The sequence below is a fragment of the Periplaneta americana genome, chromosome 4, assembly GCF_040183065.1.
Source record: "Periplaneta americana isolate PAMFEO1 chromosome 4, P.americana_PAMFEO1_priV1, whole genome shotgun sequence".
In the NCBI taxonomy this organism is placed as follows: domain Eukaryota; kingdom Metazoa; phylum Arthropoda; class Insecta; order Blattodea; family Blattidae; genus Periplaneta; species Periplaneta americana.
The window spans coordinates 47,863,523-47,883,013 of record NC_091120.1 but is presented as its reverse complement, the minus strand read 5'-3'; the positions used below and the strand labels follow the sequence as shown (position 1 = coordinate 47,883,013).

Below are 19,491 nucleotides of genomic sequence, written 5' to 3'. Positions count from 1 at the left end.
GCCCATCAAGGTTAGCTCGACGCCTTATCGTGGCATATTTGACAAACTCTTTGAAGTCTACGTCAGATTACCTACAAAATCCAGCTTGTCCACGATTCAAACAGCCGTACAGAAGATCCTAAGGCGAGTAATATATGTCTCCTAGAATGAAGTGTGTGTGTGTATATACAGGGTGTTTAAAAATACGGGGCATAATTTCAGGTATGTATTTCCCACATGTAGACACTCAAAATAGTTCATTACAACATGTGTCCGGAAATGCTTCATTTCCGAGTTATGGCCTTCACAACATTGAATTTCACCGGAACGTTTTTCTTTCCGAAGGTCGTTGTCATTACAGAAGATGTTCAAAATGTCCACCTCCTGCTTGAATACAGACCTCACATCGATGTCTCATTGACCTGCGAACACGATCCCAAACTTTAGGGTACCTTTCCTGGAAGTTTGTGTCCTCAGAACATGCCACAATTCGATTCCGAAGGGATTCCAAATCAGGCACCGGAGACGAATAAACCAATGATTTTAAATGGCCCCACGAGTAGAAATCGAGAGGGTTCAGATCAGGTGAGCGTGGAGGCCAAGCAATCGGGCCACCTCTACCTATCCATCGATCAGGAAACCTTCGATCCAAGTACCGGCGAGCCGTACGACTGCAGTATGCAGGAGCGCCATCATGCAAGAAGTGAATGTGTTGACGATTGATCAGTGGAGTGTCTTCTAAAACATGAGGTACCCCATGGTGTTTTCCTGGAAGTTTGTGTACGCCTGCCCCGTAAGTCTGTTTACTAGTACATGGGGTCCAACTAATCGATCACCAATGATACCGGCCCACATGTTGAGGGAGAACCGCACCTGGTGATGAGATGGAACAGTTGCACGTGGCTTTTCATACGCCCATACATGCTGATTGTGGAAATTTGTTATGCCATCTCGTGTGAACTGTGCTTCATCTGTAAATAATACTAAGGCAGGAAAGTTCGGATTTACACCACACTGCTGCAAGAACCACTGACAGAACCTAACTCGTGCAGGGTAATCTGCTGATGACAGGGCCTGTACACGTTGCAAATGATAAGGATACAATTGATACTCTTTCAACAGTCTCCAGACAGTCGTATGAGGAACATTGACTTGCAACGCTACCCTTCGTGTGCTGATAGAAGGAGTCATGTTCACAGCCTCCAGAATCTCCTCCTGTACTTCTGGAGTTGTAGATCTTGGTCGTCCCTTTCCCAAACCAGGAGATTTAAATTTTCCATACTCGCACAGACGGTAATGGAGACGTACAAATGTCTTCCGATCTGGACATTGTCGCTGTGGGTACCTTTCCTGGTACAAACGACGAGCCGGCGCAGCATTGCCGTCCGCCTTACCGTACATGAAGTGTATCTCTCCCAGCTCTTGATTTGAATACATGTCGCACAGTCTAGCGCCTACACAACACTGAATGTAACTGTCAGAGTGCCCTCTTAATGTCTCCTTTGACGGCAACGACCTGCGGAAAGAAAAACGTTCCGGTGAATTTGAATGTTGTGAAGGCCATAACTCGGAAATAAAGCATTTCCGGACACATGTTGTAATGAACTATTTTGATTGTCTACATATGGGAAATACATACCTGAAATTATGCCACGTATTTTTTAAACACTCTGTATATATATGTATATATATGTATATATATATATATATATATATATATATATATATATTATTTTAGTAGGTATTTTACGACGCTTATTCAACAGCTTTGGTTATTTAGCGTCTGAGTGAAGATGAAGGTGATAATGCCGATGAAAAAGAGTCCGGGTCCAACACCGTAAGTTACCCAGTATTTGCTAATATTGGGTTGAGGGAAAACTCCGGAAAAAAACCTCAACCAGGTAACTTGTCTCGACCGGGAATCGAACCCGGGCCACCTGGTTTCGCGACTAGACGTGCTAACCGGTACTCCACAGGCGCGGACCGTGTGTGTATATATATAGGATGAACAGTAAGTAATGCCATTAATTGCAGTGGGTTATTGAGATATTTCAAACAAAAAGTTCAATACAGTTTTGCTCGTTTTCGCTTTCTTTTCCTGTTACGTCGCCGAAGTAGATGCAATCTCCATTTAAATTCAATCAGAGCTGGATCTTATGTACTGCTTGAATCTTTAAGATGTGATCATAAGTAGCAACGACGTCTGCGCCTCTATTAACGTTCAGCTGCCTGGATTTTAAAACGTGTAGGCATTTAACCACACTGCTCTGTTCTCTGTAAAAACAAATCTATCAGTGTGTAAGACTGCTTGCTATGCCATTTTATTGTCTGTTATTGTTATTATTTTCATACAACAGCCATGTCAGCTAAATAATTAATACAGTACGGTCCATAATATGGACATAATTAATTAATTCACAAACTTCCCCTAAAATAGAGGTTGCCCTGATGGACAAACTATACCAAATATACAAGTATTAGTAAATGTGTAACATTTTCGTGAGAAATATTAGTCATATTATTGTTTTGCTATTAATTTACTTTATATAGGCTAATTATATGATTTCTCAGAAGATAGATTGAATATTTTACAGTTGTCAAAGAAACAGTCTTTGCCAAAGAGGATTCAAGATTGAACTCTGCAGAAATTAATTAATTTTTTTGGTAATCGTGTATTATTTTCTCCTGGTGTTTGAGGCGTGTTTACTTATATGTAGACTTCGGATTTTTAGGCACTTAACTTTTAGGCATCTAAAATAACCCTGAATTTATCAAAATAGGCACTAAAACATAGATTTACGCACCTAAAAATACAATTTCAAGCAGCTAAAATGTAATTTCTATCCAGAAAAACTACGGTAACTATAAAATGCAATTAATTGGTCAGTATTAAGCATTAAGGTATACAGTGATAGAAACAGTAAAAAAATATTGCGGTTAGAAACGTTATTTTTGTAAAGTCTTAAATTATGAATACCGGTACGTAATTTTTAACGACTCCATCGGCCTCATTGTTCTAAGGCTGCTAATACATAAGTGCTCATATTACAATTATAGTACATTATGCAACGAGCCTATAATGATAGTAATTAAGAAGCGAGTATGGATGTTTATGAAACGAGCACAAGCGAGTTTCATAATTTTCATACAAGCTTCTTAATTATCATTATAGGCGAGTTTCATACGACTTTTTATGCTCGACCATATTTCTAACTTGAAATTATTGAGATGCATACATTTTATTTGTATCTGACAAGATCGGAAGTGACCTTGTTCTAGGTCGTGAATTGTGAGATGAGCGCAGACGCGAAAGTATTGATTTTTTCCGAGGAACAATAATGTCACTGACCTTGATATAATCCCGTTAAACTTGATATAACCTTGATTATTGAATTCGACATTGAAAAACGAGATGACAAATTGAATTTATTTCAATATTATTTACAATTAACGCTAATTATTATAGTAACAGAACATAACCTTCCGCGACAGTATTGGATTTCCAGCCTCCGTGACTTTTCGCTAATTCTCTTTCGATTGCATATCCGAGAATTATCGATACTTGCGGTTTTATAACGGTACAAAGCTGACTTGTCATTGGCTGAACATCTGTAAGCTGAGTTGTCATTGGCTGAACACCTGTACTTTAATGAGTAGGTGTACTTTAATGACATGCATTAAAGGACTGCTACCAGGTGTATAATTACTACATTTCGGCATGGTCGAGCATACAATTAATTAACTTACCAATGAATTTACAATTAAAACATTATTCATAATTGACAATGAAATACATAACAACGTTTTTCTCTCATTTTCTATTGTGAAACTATGCCTTTTCTTAGACAGAACCATTTTATAAGCGAAAAAAATTGTTCCCAAAGATACCAAAGCAAAGGATGCATATTTAAATCTAGCAATATTTGCCATGCTGATTTCTTTAGGGAGAACTACATCCTCCTGATTCATCACATTCCTACTGTCTGCTCGACAAAACCAGAGAACTTCTAGGAATTTCTTCATTTCTACAACCAAACTATTATAGGACATTTGAACCACCTCATGATATTCAAAACTTTCTCTTTCACCGCTATAGGAAAATTTAAAAATATATACGTAACAAATAGAAATAGATAATTTCATGCTCTAAAACCTTAAAAATAGGTCTCAATGGGCAAAATAGGCATTTTTAGGCACCATAAAATCGCATTTTGTCAAGTCGCATGATCTGGGTGGCCATTTTGTTGTGCCACGACGGCTAATCCATTCACGGAATTGCTAGTTCAAGAAGTCCCTCATCACTCCTACACCAAAATGAGGTGGTGCTCCGTCCTGTTGTCATATCAACTGCATATCGGCAAAATGAGGGCTGTTTTCAAGACATGACAATGGAAAAACAGTTGACGCACGAACATGGTTGCCAACCCACTACTTATTACACCAGCTACTCGTTTGTTCAAGTTATATCTCCATATGTGTACAAGTATGAAAACTAACAATTAATATTGGGGAAAGCGACTTTTGACCCACCTTGTATTTTAAGTTATAGCCATTTCTTTTATTGGGTTTTAAGTGTGAAATGATGTATAAGTTATTGTTTTGAAGTTATTTTTAGGTAGTCAGGTGTTCATGCCCCACCTGCTGTATGAATGACATAACAAAATGGCGGTCATTTTAAATTCAAATTACGTTCACCCAAAGAACTGCGTCAATAATACATTGCAAACGTATATAATTTGTATTGTGAATGAGTATAAATTTCAATTTCAATAGCAATATGAAATCTGACGTCTAAAGAAACCCAATGAAAAATAACAAAAAGCTTACCCGAAATGTAAATTGCAGAGATCTATGCTTTTATATAACAGATTTTGGACAAAACAATGAATAGATTAACCTTACTGAATACGTCTTTTCAATACTACTGCAGTTATTATTATACTCACCTTAAAAATGGTAACTCGTATTGCTCCGACACTGTCAGAAGTACACGATGAAATAAGTGGCAAACAGCCATTGGAATATTCTGTCAATGATTGCAGCAACAAACAAAAATAACGGCGAGATGTAACTTGACTATTTAGGCCTTAGGAGATTACTAAGTACAATATCCTTATAAATCCTTTAGCACAGTTAATATCCTCAATCAGGGCTAGACAAATTTACCAAAACTTTAGTAGGCAGCAACATTTTTTAGGAGTCTGGCACAAAATGAAGGGCTTGAGACAACATAGTGCTAAACCACACTCAAATTTTAAAGTAAAAAACTCTTAGGCCCGATTGTATAAACCATTTAATCTTAGATCAGAGGCAGTAGCGCCTGGTGGTCAAAATAATGAGTGTGCTACAATCTCTATATCGGCCTACTGTATACACGTATATGCATTTATCTTAATTTGGGACTCGCCTAGTGACGAAATATGGAGTTCCTTCCTACTGCAGAAGTTGTCAATTACCCTGGTGTTAAACGTTAAACCCCTCCATCCTGGACATTATACTCTTTTCTATTGACAGTTTGCAAGAGCAGTGAGACGATCCTGGGACATAGTGTTCCTTAAAAACGTTTTTATGCGTTTCAAGCAAGAAAAACATCTTTCTGGCTCAGCAGTGGTCATTGGTGTTGTAACCAAAATATTTAACAACTTCGTTACTTCACAGAATGGATCCCGTGAATTGTTGGAGACTATGTTTTGTAATAATTGAACAGCCATCTATATTTCGGAAGTCGGATCTTCCGTATAGAACTCCAAGTTGTGTCTTTAACATTCTTTTATTCAGTACAGTATAGCTGTTGACAGGAAAATTATGCAAAAAATTGTCAAAAAATTCGCTGTTTAACAATTTTGTTGCGTCTAGGTAGCTTAAAGATTGGAAACGATGAGTAGTTTCCTGAATTATACGGTTACATACCTCCTTGGCATCAATTTTCTGGGACTCAATTTTCCGTCGCTTGCTGACTGATTCAGGAGGAACGTCAAAAAACTGGTAGATGGCAGCAGCAGCCGAACATTTGAATTACGAAATACATTGTACATAGTTCCGAGTTCCTCCACAAACAAGCATTCTTTCCTTACGCTTTACTTTTGCAATCTCCAAGCTGTGTTGTGCTGAAGCTGACTACAGCACTTCCCCGCGTAAAAATAGCCAATCAGAGCAGTTATTTCAGCTTCGCACATGCGCATTAACTGTCTACATTTTCATGTAAGTTTTGAGTAGCACAACGAACCCCCTGAGGCACCAAAGAGCGAAGAGCGAAGACTAAACACTCTATAACGCGTCATGAACATAACAACGGGAAATTTTCAAATGGCAGATCAAATACTTTGGTATTGCAAACACTTTATTTGAGCAAAAATTATCATTGTGCTGTAGCACTGTAGCACATAAGGACGGGCCGCCCCTGATCAGAGGTTAAATTGATCCTTCTTTCAGCTGAACTTGGTATTTTGTGTTGTATAAAGTCTAATCTGAGATTAATTTGTCTCAAACTAAAGTCAACTTTGACTGAAGAAATTTCTCCGATTAAGTTAGATGATCCAAGTTCAGTTATTTCTTTTCTGTTTGAAATATACGAGTGACAGATTGTGTAAATAAAATATCCATTATTATTAATATTAATAGATACAGTATGTTAGGTACATTTATATATATATATATATATATATATATATATATATATATATATATATATATATTTCTTTCAATTTCTTGCCTTAATACACAAACATTCTTATATTTTATAGGTCTCTATCGTGTTATGTTATGTTTTATTTAACGACGCTCGCAACTGCAGAGGTTATATCAGCGTCGCCGGATGTGCCGGAATTTTGTCCCGCAGGAGTTCTTTTACATGCCAGTAAATCTACTGACATGAGCCTGTCGCATTTAAGCACACTTAAATGCCATCGACCTGGCCCGGGATCGAACCCGCAACCTTGGGCATAGAAGGCCAGCGCTATACCAACTTGCCAACCAGGTCGACTCTATCGTGTTCAGCAGTATCAAATAACATAACCTATAATTATATTATGTTTATAATAACCATTAATTATTAATGGATATGATAGGTACATTCATAAATGTTCAATTAACTGTATTACTACACGAAAATTGTCGTTTTATAAAGCTTTATTATGTTTAGCAGTATCAAACACCATAACATGATAACAACTTGGAGAACAGTCAACCTTCTTCTTATTGTCCGCCATTATTTACATTGCACAAAAAAAAAACAGTGTCTCCAACAGTGTGTACGGAAAGTCGCCAAAAAGTAGTTGTAAATTCGCTAGATTTCTCATTATCAACAAAGAAAGATTAAATTTTGTCACTATGGGGTACTAAAAAGGTCACTAAATCCCTATTTAAGCAATATAAAAGTTAAAAGAAATTGTTGTTGAAAAAGAGTTAAAGTCGCTAGATCGGCAACACTGAACAAACCTGTATAACATGGTCCGCGCAACACGTATTTCACCTGTTTATGCGATGTTGCCAAATCTTTTTCACGTGAACTTAGATTGCATTTGAACCAAGGTAATTTGATCGCAGAAAAGTTTTATACAATAGAAGTGTCTGAACTCGGTTCACTTTTCGATCTTCGATCAAAGTTGATCTTTAGTCAGGGAGTTTTATACAATTGGGCCTTAAAGAATTATGAGTTGGTTTCCTGTAAAATTCGAATGTCCAGAATAATACTTTTCTTCTTAGCTTTCCTATGTTAGCCACGACTCCAATTCTAGAACATACTGTGGATCACATTTAACTTACCTTTAAATAAATCCATATATGCAAGTGACTTGAACTTGGGAATTCGTTGCGTGAGCTAGGACAACGCGTTGTAGTAAAAGCCTTTTCATCACGATCTTATGAACCCTGCTACTCCGCCATTAAAGTTTAAAGGCATACATTTCAAAAAGCAGTCGTGCTTACGGTAGCTTAGTTTGAAATACATGTTATTTCACTGCTTAGTGACGTAAATTAAATCGTATTCAGACAATAATTCACCTACTGAACTCAGTCCCGAAAACCAAAATCCATTTGCTGCCTTAAAACTGATATAAATATGGAATGTTTAGAGGGTTCTTAGGAAAGCAAAATATTATCACTAAATTAATACTATTATGCTACACAGATAGGCTACAAAATAAAATTTAATAATTCTGTCACGATGCAGATTAGAACTTATGACGGAAATATTTCAGAGCCAAGGATCTAGCCCTTAGCCACTCTGTAGTTTTGCTATAGTCGTGACGCTGTTATTCCCGGCGTGACTACTCCTCTTTGCTTACGTCTTAGGAATTGAAGGCTCTATAAAGTTTAGGTAGGTAGTATCGTTCGTCATTTTTGTTCTTTCGTTGCCGAGCTACCAGACGAGGAATCTATTTGCCACACTGTTAAACATTATCATGTCGTAGCTCCTGTGATAATAAATCAAACGCACTGTAATTCAGCAAATAATTGAGCGGCAAATAACGTCCTCGTGTGCTTTCTGCGAACGCCAACGAAAGAGCCAAAATGGCGGGCGATATTATTTATCGATCCTTAGAAAATACATAACGTCATCATCAGCGAATCACAAGACGCACACATTTAAATGTAGCAGACCTGCAACGTGATTGACTCCCGGAAATAAGAGCGACGGGACTGTAGAAGCCGAGATCACATAAAACAGATTGATCAGCCTTATGGGTTTTGAAGGCAACAACTTTTATCAATTTCACTATGTTCCCATCTAGTCCCTAGATGGACTGCAGAAGAAGTCACGTTATAACTCTCATTTGAATTGCATGGAGCAACTGTACTTTCGTCGTTACCAATCGACAGTGGCGATCCTGGTGGTTTTATTTTAGTAGGTTATTTTACGACACATTAGCGTCTGAATGAGATGATGCCGATGAAATGAGTCTCGGGTCCAACACCGAAAATTATCCAGCATTTGCTCATATTGGGTTGAGGGAAAACCCCGGAAAAAACCTCAACCAGGTAACTTGCCCCGACCGGGAATAGAACCCGGTCCACCTGGTTTCACGGCCAGACGCACTAACCGTTACTCCACAGGTGTGGACTCCTGGTGGTGGTTCTCTTACACATGTTACCGCTTTTAACATGGGGATGGCCAATCTATTTGTGTGATCAGGGCTATAAGTCGCCTAAGTTAATACGTCTATCGCAGGGGGCATTTCGAACCTATATAACGGGCAACTTATTGGTATTTTAATCCAAAGTTCCTTTCAATGTGCAGGCTTACATCTGCTGCCATTTCTTTCTCCGTCCTGCAGTCAGCCTCCCCCTCCCCAGCGTATGTGGTACCTAAGAGGTTACGTCCATTTTCGACTTTTCCCTTTAAAAATTTTCTAGAGTTCCATCAGTGGAACAGCGTAATCCGGAGTGAGACAAATGGTCAACAGGCTCGGAGCTCACATACTCAGTATATTTCAGCCCTGAACTCCCTTTGCGAGGAAAAGTTTTCGCGTACCTTTTAAATTTCTCCTTCCATTTCCTCTCTCTTTCAATTCAATATTTTAATCCACTAAAAATTCAGCTTTGTTACAATACAGAATGTTGGAAAGGAATGATTTATCCCTTATTAGTAGCTACATATCTATATTGAAACTATTAAGACAACCATTTAAAAAAATATCGCACTCCCAGTAAAATAGTGTCGTAAGTCGAAAATTGTTATTTGTAAAGATATATTTCAATACTGCTGTAAAAATATTTTAATAAATAGGTATCAAAACCTTTGATAATTTACTATTTTATTATTATAATTTCATACCTTCAACTAGTAAAACAGCATTGGAAATAATTTACGAAAGTAATATATGATTTTCGACATAACGACAGTATTTTACTGAGAGTGCGGTATTCTCTTGTGAACTCAGCTGAGCTCTTCCCGTGCAAGTGTAAATCCGCTTTTCCAAGACTTACAAAATTCCAGCCGATCATTTTTTTTGGACCCCTATACTTCATACTTATGTTATCTGAATGAGGATGAAGAGTGCAACAAATTTATGGAATGAAATACAAGTTATCCCATTCAAAAACGTAACTTTGCACTTTTTCTCTTGTACGGAGGAGGGACCCGAAGACTAACACTGCAGCCTGAGGCTAATTGTGCTTACCACTCCTATTCTGAGAATGACTGAGTAGCCCAATGGCTGCGCTCTTGTACAAGTACAGCACGCTGCACCGTGAACTTAACCCGGGCTATCGTATGGATGATATGTGAATTAATTACAGCTAAATGATTTCGAGATTCAACGCCGAAAGTTATCCAGAAATTCTGCTTCAATTGGTTGAGGGAAAACTCCGAATCAGGTAATATGTCCCAATCAGGATTTGAACCCGGGTCCGCTCGTTTCACGGTCAGACATGCTAAGCGTTACTCCAGAGCAGTGGACAAACTTTGTTACTACGAATTTGACAACACCCTGTATAACTGTCAACTACTTCAAACAGTAGGTTTTTATAAACCCTATAACGTAAATACAAAACTATTTTTAAATACACTAAAATACGCTAGTTCTAGGAATGTCCCAAAGGTTATGGGACACCTGTATTAGCAGTTTATTACATACGGTAAAATTAAAACAGCCTTTAGTGTTCTCGACATGAAACGAAGTAGTCGCCCTAAATCGGCTACCGACATTCAATAGATGTGACAACAAATATGTCGGTCAGCCCTGAAAGGTCAGTGCACTTAGCTCGAAAGAGTGGCGTTAGTACATTAGTAGCTAATCCGTTCGCAGAATATTGAAATCGGCACGTTTTCACCCCTACGATTGTAGCATGTACACACAATATTGCAAGGAAATGATCCATGGAAGAGACGAACATACTGCAACTAGATCATGCGGTGTTTACATATTGACCAATCCTTCCTTAGCATGTTTTATTCAGTTACAAATATCCATTCTTTCCGGATGAGTAATATCATTATACAACATGCATAACACTAGTACAAAGAAAACACAAGATGGATGCGTGAATCCAATAATCCTAGTGCTAAAAAATGAATGGTATGGTGTGGAATACTACGCGATATGAAACCATACTTTTTTAATGGAAATGTGAACCAGTACACATTTGGCGATAGTTGAACAGCATTATAATGGGCTTCCTATACGATATATCACTGAATAAATTGATAAGAATGTTTCAGCTGAATGAGATCATAGCACAATATGTTATATGCCAGTTCATGATAAATTAAATGGCATGATCGATGTGCACTAATTCCGAAGAGGTGGACCTCAATCGTGGCCTCCACGGTCACCAGACCTCACATCTCTGGATTTTTTTCTATTGGGGATATGTGAAACAGCATGTCTTTTCAGGCAGAACCTGCATCTATACATGAATTGAAACATCACCTATGTTATCCAACACATTCCAAAAGCGATATTTGTAAGTGTGATGGAGGATGGAGTGAGATACTATCTTCAAACAAATGGAACACACTTCGAACATTCGTCGCTATATGCATTTAAACAGATTTTTCAGGAGAAGGAAAAAACATTATCACTTTTAATTCCCTTATTTTCAAAGCTACTGTCGGTATAATTTCATCATTTTTCACGGCATGATTGAAATTATATCGGAAGTAGCTTTGAAAATCAAGGGAATTAAAAGTGATAACGCTTTTTTCTTTCTCCCGAACAATCTGTTTAAATGCACACAGCACATTTTTGGAGGTGCAGCGACGATATGAGGTAGACCACTGTGCAGTGGCACTGAATACAGTAATTTTTAAATGCAACCTGGTTATATTTACCCGAGACAGGGCCGGGTATTTATGGAGATCGCGAAAATCACGACATAATAGATCAATAGATTTTTACTAATATTTACGAATTGAGTGATTCTGATTAATAATATGCGGATAAAACAATCGCGAGAAATCGCGAAAAAGACTTCTAACAGCGAAATATGAACTCATTCGCGAATTATTACTATTGCGTCGTTTCATAGCGAATTTCATATTCTGAGTTTTCTTATATTTTTTTCACTTAAATTTGTTATATATTCAAGTAGGCTACATTACACGGTATTCCAAGTGTTCTGATTACATTAGTGAACTCAAAAGACGGAGAATTCAACATTTCATTAATAATTTGAAAGTGTTAATTTGAGGGCTGCAAGTTTTTTTTTTCCGTTTTTAATGAATGTGTGTTAAAAACAGTCTCAATCCAATAAATATTGTCTATTGGCCACACTGCATCTTTATCAGAATCCAACGAACTTTTAATGTTAATTATTTGGAAAGTAATATTTATACTGAGTTAATACTTCAATTCCAAAATAATTGTAGGCCTATTTTCCAAAATTTCCATTAATCTCCGCAAAGAGTACAAATCAATCTCCAACAATCTCCGCCAACACAAATATAAAAAAAAAAACACAAATGATAAAATTAATTCCATAAATACCTGCCCCTGATCCGAGGATAATGCAATGTAATAATATAACGCTGTTATACATACCATACAGTATTTCATGGTAGAATGTGATTACTAAGAGATTTGTTCCAAAGAATAGTAATATGCGTTACAAGAGCGGTATGTTGAAGTTTTCATGTTCGAGGAAAAGTTTGAAAAAGCGAAACGTAGTTGAGCTTTTTTAATTTCCGAGAATTGAAAGAAAACATACCACTCGTGTATCGTACATTATTTTGTGCGAAGATCGTTTATTACATACCTGAAAGACGAATTTCTAATTAGTTGCAATGAAATCTCCATCTTGGTTTCTGTTCAATGACGGCAAATTTGCAAAACAAAAATATCTATCTTCAACATTGTTGCTTTAAAACGTTTTCTGTGTTTACTCTATTCCAGCAGGCCGTGATATACGTCTGTCTTTTTCCCCCCCCAGTCTATGATGAGTCTGGAATCTTGTTGTAATTTTTTCACGGCTTCCTTAATGTTACTTGCATCACGAATGCAGTAACTTTAGTAGAGTTGTAGAGTTTACTTAATTTTTGCAAATATTTAAAAACAATAATTAACAGTGCAATTTAGGTGAAATTGCAGTGGTAAGTTTCCAATTTATAATTATTACTATATTGAACGTCTCTAAAAATAATATGTTAAAAGCCTAAAGCAGTAAGATCAATATGTCACTTAAGCGGTAAGAAGAGGGAAATTGTTATGTGTGTTAGGTTGAGAATACTGAATGTGGAATTTTAGACTTTCCGCGGATTGGTTTTGTGCGGAAACCAAGCAAATACGCACGATCTCGCACAAAATAATTTGTTATGGCCACATTTTTGTCATTTCAAAATATTATTTTCTTCATTTGGCAAGTGACTTTTGTGTCACAAGGTACTAAGTGAATACTCACAAATTTTGTGAAGCACTAAAACGTTCATTAATAAGTAGATTATAGACAAAATCACTACTGATGCTTAAATGTTACAAAATGATGGCCAGTCTTTGTTTTATGGTTCGGAAAGCTGGATTTTAAATCAGTACCTTTTAAGGAGGACTGGAGTAGGAAAAATATGGTATCTAAAATCTATGGCAGATCATGAACTACTAGGCAAAAAAACAAAAAGTAAACAGAGAAGAATGTGAATACTGACAGAATAACTAGCACCAAACTAAAAAAAAAAACGGGAACTAAGAAAATAATTCATGCAAGACACTTCACAACGAAAGTAGATGAGAATACTGACACATCAGGACGATCAAGAGGCATCCCAAAAATCAATATATATTAAGGCGGAACAGACCAATTTATTTTAATCTTTGATTCTGCTACTGATGATCTGGTGATAACTGAATATACAGCGACAACGTTTTAAGGATGCAAATATTATCCATATTAATGTTAACTGTGAAACAAACTACATAAAAACGTAAGAATGAACTATATGCATGTGTTTAGAAATAATCCCTCTTTGTTTTTAAATGATTTGAGACAAGTAATTCTCATGAAAATTCTGCATGTTGAGAACACTAGGCCTATTCCTAATAATTTTATAACCTGCTCATATTCTCACAAGTCGCTAAAAGAACGTGCCACTGATGGATTTCGTTGAATCATGAAATTGCTGATTTCATAGTGGAATATGGCTGGTACACATCAAAGCACTTGGCATAAATTAATTTTTCCACTTCAGGCCTAAGCACTGGAGGTATTGTTTATTAATTGGTTTAAAATCTGATTTTATGAAGTGATTTTTTCCCCCGATTTTTAGCTGTTATAACACCAATTTTGAAAATCATTTCAGGAAAATAATTATAGCAATGAAGTTAACAATAACACATACTAACCATAACAATTTTTCCATTTAAATCTCCTAAATTACAAAAACGAAAAAAAAAAAAACGTAATTTTTTATTCCTTTCATTATTTATTATTAGAATACACTTTGTAAATTTGTAGCTCATAATTTTCTCAATACACAGAGACAGAGTACAGGCTGATGGAAACTCGGTTCAATCCACGATAGAGACAGCATTTCTTTTCAATCTTTTCATAAGCCATACTGCCCATGGTTGAGAGTAGCCCCTCTCTGTCTTCCACCCAGGCGACTCAGATTCGATCTCCCTATGGATCAAGATAGGATTTGTGATGGACAATGCAGATGCTGAGGAATGTTTCTCTGATATCTCCCATTTCTCTTCACCATTGTCATCATTATTTCACCAACACTCTGCAATTATCATTCACTCTACAAGGTCTCGAGGCAAGCTTCCGGAGCATATACGTAAAAGATGGTTGAAAATTTGTGTACACTTAGGCTTGCCAACCGCCCCGTATTTTCCGGGACAGTCCCGATTTCGATCATTGCGTCCCGCGTCCCGAAATAATTTGCACACGCATCAAAATGTCCCGTTTTCGTGGCATATTAGACATTTACAGCTGATTTTCGTTCCTATCATATTGTTGGATTAGGTTTGGATTGGAAGATATTTCCGCGTGGTCTGATACAGACATGCTTCCAATACGTGATGAAATGGAGAAATGACTCTAGTACGCATGCTCAAGATAGGAATTGAATTCTCGTTGATGTGTTAACAGAGTGACGGGTGCAATGATCATAAAACACAAGTTTGGGCAGGTTTGATCACAGTATACTTACTGAATCATCTATTCTCTGTATACACTTGACTTTAGCTTGACGCCATTCAGCATTATGCCCTCTTTGTTCCACTTGATGAGTCTTCATTGGTTTCGGCGGGGGAAAAAAAAGACAAATTTATACGACCACTTGTACGATAGACAACAACAAAAACTTGTAAAATACCGTAGCCTCTCAAGTGTGATAAGATTTGATAGCTCTGGTGATAAATCAGGTAAACGTCTCTGTGTTTTCCGGGAAGAGTGGCTGAAATTTTTTGTGTAGGTAGGTTAGGTTAGTTCGTGTTAGTTCAGGTTACGTTAAGTTAGGTTACTACATCAATATGATGAGTTAACATTTCTTTTATAAGGAATTTATACTGTTTTTCAACTTGTTTTTGTGATGATTTGGTAAGTTTTGTAATTTTTTTTACATATGAATCGAGGTGGTTGTGATAACAGTAGTGGTATAGGCTATAATGCATCAGTATGTTGTGAACCAAAAGCGTGTGTTCTGTAATATATTTTGGTTCACAACACACTCATACACTATAGCCTATACCACTACTGTAATCCCAATATACTGTATATTAACAAACCACCTCAATTCATATATAACAAATTATACAGGGTTAGTTAAAAGTACCGCACCACCTAAATAACTTTTGAAGCATACGATTCAGTGGCATAAAACTTGGTATGTGAGGATAACCATATACTAAGAACTCAATAATTGTATTACCGAGTTTTTTCTACATCCGGTTTAACCGGAAGTAACCCCAACTCTCTTATTTTAAATGGAACACCGAACATATTATTTTATTTTTGAATACTGCTCATTAAGATCTTTTAAAAAAAGTACCCACACTCAATACTTCTGTACAAATTCAGTGTTGATAAGTCAAGAAAACAGAAAAGTGTATCGAATATTAAAATAATAAAATACTCCTTCCTTAACAAAAACAAAACAAAGCTAGCTTACCTTCTAAATTATGTGTTCAAATTGGTAGCCCTCAGCTGCTTTACAATGTGTCACTCGATCACAGAAACCATTTAAGGAATGATTTAACCAGGCTTTAGGAATATCTTGCACCATTTCCATTTTTATTTAGCAACACTGAATTTGTACAGAAGTATCAAGTGTGGTACTTTTTGAAAAGCTCTTAATGAGCTTTATTCAAAAATAAAAATATATATTGGGTGTTCCATTTAAAATAAGAGAGTTGGAGTTACTTCCGGTTAAACCGGAAGTAGAAAAACTCGGTAATACCATTATTGAGTTCTTAGCATATGGTTATCCTCACATCACTGAACCGTATGCTTCAAAAGTTATTTAGGTAGTGCATTTATTATTTTAATATTCGATATACTTTTCTGTTTTCTTGACTTAGCAACACTGAATTTGTACAGAAGTATCAAGTGTGGGTAATTTTTTAAAAGCTCTTAATGGGCAGTATTAAAAAATAAAAAAATATATTGAGTGTTCCATTTAAAATAAGAAAGTTGGAGTTACTTACGGTTAAACCGGAAGTAGAAAAAACTCGGTAATACCATTATTTGAGTTCTTAGTATATGGTTATCCCCACATACCAAGTTTCATGTCACTGAACCACATGCTTCAAAAGTTATTTAGGTGGTGCGGGACTTTAACTAACCCTGTATAAGTATTACTGTTGAACATGTGAATTGATAGGTGGAAATAATTAGTGAAATAAAATTGTCAGTAATGTTTGTGTCCCTAATTTTTAATTTTTACTTACGAAAGTTGACAAGCCTATGTATACTTGTGTTTTATAAAGACAATTATTACATTGTCGATAACAGTTCCACGACCCACCAAGTCATCCATAAAATTCAATATCAGATATCTCTCTCTTGTAAAGGGCAGCCACAGTGTAGTACTCACATCACCCTCTACCTAGTGTTGCGGAGCAAGAAGCATAGAAACTGTATCACCTGAGCTTCGGATAATTCACCTTTCATATTTTGTATGCAATACGAGTATGTGAGAGGGGGGGAGGGAAAGAAAGGGAGAGAGGGAAAGGGAGGAAGAGAGAGGGAGTAATGTTATCAAGTTAAAAAAATTAATTGACGCATGTTTAACATTTGACCGAGGTAAAATTATAAATCTGAGAAACAGTCATGCATGATTGCACAATTTCCCGCATTTCAAAGCTACTTAAGTCACAATTAATTAAATTTTACTGATTTAATTTATTTTTAATGTCATAAGTGCAATATTATATCTGCAGTGCTTGGGAAAAGTGACATAAGTCAGTTTCCACAAACCTTTTTTAATAATTTATTCACAACTTACATTGGTTTATGTCGATTTGATTTTTTTCCTGTATGAATTATTGTAATGGGAGAAATACTTATGTATTTTTTTCCAAGCGAGCAGATGTTCCGTGTTGTCAACAAATTATCAAAAAAGGTTTGTGGAAACTGACTTATGTCACTTTTCCCGAGCACTGCAGATATATGTTGCTGGAAAATGTTAAGAAACAAGAATGTCTTCAGCACATAAGAAATATTTCATATGAAGTTGCATTAACTGAAGCATACTTAACCCATTAGTGCTCAGAACTATTTTGGTTTCAATTTCACATATATGCCTGATGTACTGCATGCATTGCTCATTTAATGGCGATAAATAGGCTACTAAAAAAATTCTATAGTTATCAGAAGATGCTAAACTTTCATCACTGAGCGCTAGAGAGATCATTTTTATGCCATTTAAAATCTGGCTCACAGCGAATAAGTTATCATCTGACATATGGAACGAAATGCGCATACTTTTGCATACTGTAGTGATCTCTGGCAACACATGATTTCACAACACTATAGAATATACCCATAATATAATAATTGTCATAAACTAACTTTAAAATAATAAGTAAACATTCTGAAATATATTTTAGTGAGATTTGAAATAATTAAGTCAGATTTAACAACAGTAGTAATTACATTTTAGTTTCATGTATGTACGTACAGTAGTGGCAAAAAAAACCAGACCGACCCTTGTACCTGATTTCAGAGCCTTGTTCACTCCAGAGCACAAAAGACTGGTAACTAAGACTTTCGTGGTTCGAATCCTGCCTGGGAAGGAAACTTTATTTTGTTCCTTATTCAAATTTATTCCCAATACTTTTCGATTGCTAGTAAAATGCAGGTTCTGGAAATAATAAGTTAATTAAATAGTAAAATATCGCTGCAATCGAAAAGTATTGGGAATAAATTTGAATAAGGAATAAAAAAGTTTCCTTCCCAGGCAGGATTCGAACCACGAAAGTCTTAGTTACCAGTCTGTCGTGCTCTGGAGTGAACAAGGCTCTGAAATCAGCTACAAGGATCGGTCCAGTTTTTTTTTTTTTTGCCACTACTGTACACACATTCAAAATCACTGCAAAATTTCGCGTCTGCACTACACAATTGACTTTGAAATGAAGGATTGTGCCTAAGATGACGGGAACGTATGTCTAGAAGAGCTTCAGTCACAAAAAAAAAGTGTCAACCTAGCATTATGTTTATTACAATTTTTTAAAACAAACGACAACTAAAGTTGCCACTGAGCACTAATGGGTTTGTTAATGGAAACATCACACATAATAAAAAAATTACATCCACAGCGTCAATGTATAATTCTGAGTTCGTGGACATGCTGTTTAGTACAGTCTTCAAACAAAATACTATGGGGCTATAGCCTAATTCTAGTCATTTCTCATACAACAATTCTGAATTGGAGGAAATTGTTACAGACACCCACGCATCATGATGAGTAATCATTACAAAATAAAATTAATTGTCAAGCTACACCTACTCAAAAATCATGCACTCAGGAAATAAAAAACAAGAAGTAAAAGGTTGAAATTAAAAATGGTATAATTCAGTTAAAAGTTCATGCTAAAAATTTATTAAGTAAAAAATATACACAATGATACAGAAATCAACAGACAGTGAAGATAATGTGGTCTACCATGAAATAAGAAGTGCCTGGAAAAAACCATCATGCACGAAACACACTTTAATTGGTAGTCTAAAAAAATGAACAAATTAAAATATAATCATATACCAATAACATGAAAGTGTAAACTAAAGACAGCTCATAAACAAAATTGTAATTATGCGTATGATATACATTACATGTTGAAACTTTTCTACCATATTCTACTGCAAGATGTTAATATGATAGATATATAAATTTATTTATATAGCCTATGATGATATTTTTACGTATAACAAAATTAAAAAATGTATACAAACATAAAGGGATTTTAAAATATTAGAGCAAGGATACAACAAATGTAACTGTTTCATGTGATGTCTTATTTTATATAGGTAGGTCTAGGTGAAAAGCTTGCTTCTCTCTCTCTGAAACAAGAACAAGGATTGAGGAATTACAAGATGAACAGCAGGAAAAAGAACATGGACATATGATCTAAAAAACAA

General features: G+C 36.0%; 1 protein-coding gene across 2 annotated transcripts in view; it reads right to left on the bottom strand.

The window, feature by feature from the left end:
• The window catches only part of LOC138697786 (calpain-D-like), a 425,409-nt gene that overhangs the window by 399,311 nt on the left and 6,607 nt on the right, over window positions 1-19,491 (bottom strand). Inside the window, exon 2 of one of the 2 annotated variants that reach the window (XR_011331611.1) lies at window positions 18,929-19,413. The exons of the other annotated variant lie outside the window; for it this stretch is intronic. The gene's annotated coding sequence lies outside the window, so the exon portion shown is untranslated. Of the gene's footprint in view, window positions 1-18,928; window positions 19,414-19,491 lie in introns of those variants that run through there. 2 annotated transcript variants of the gene reach the window in all.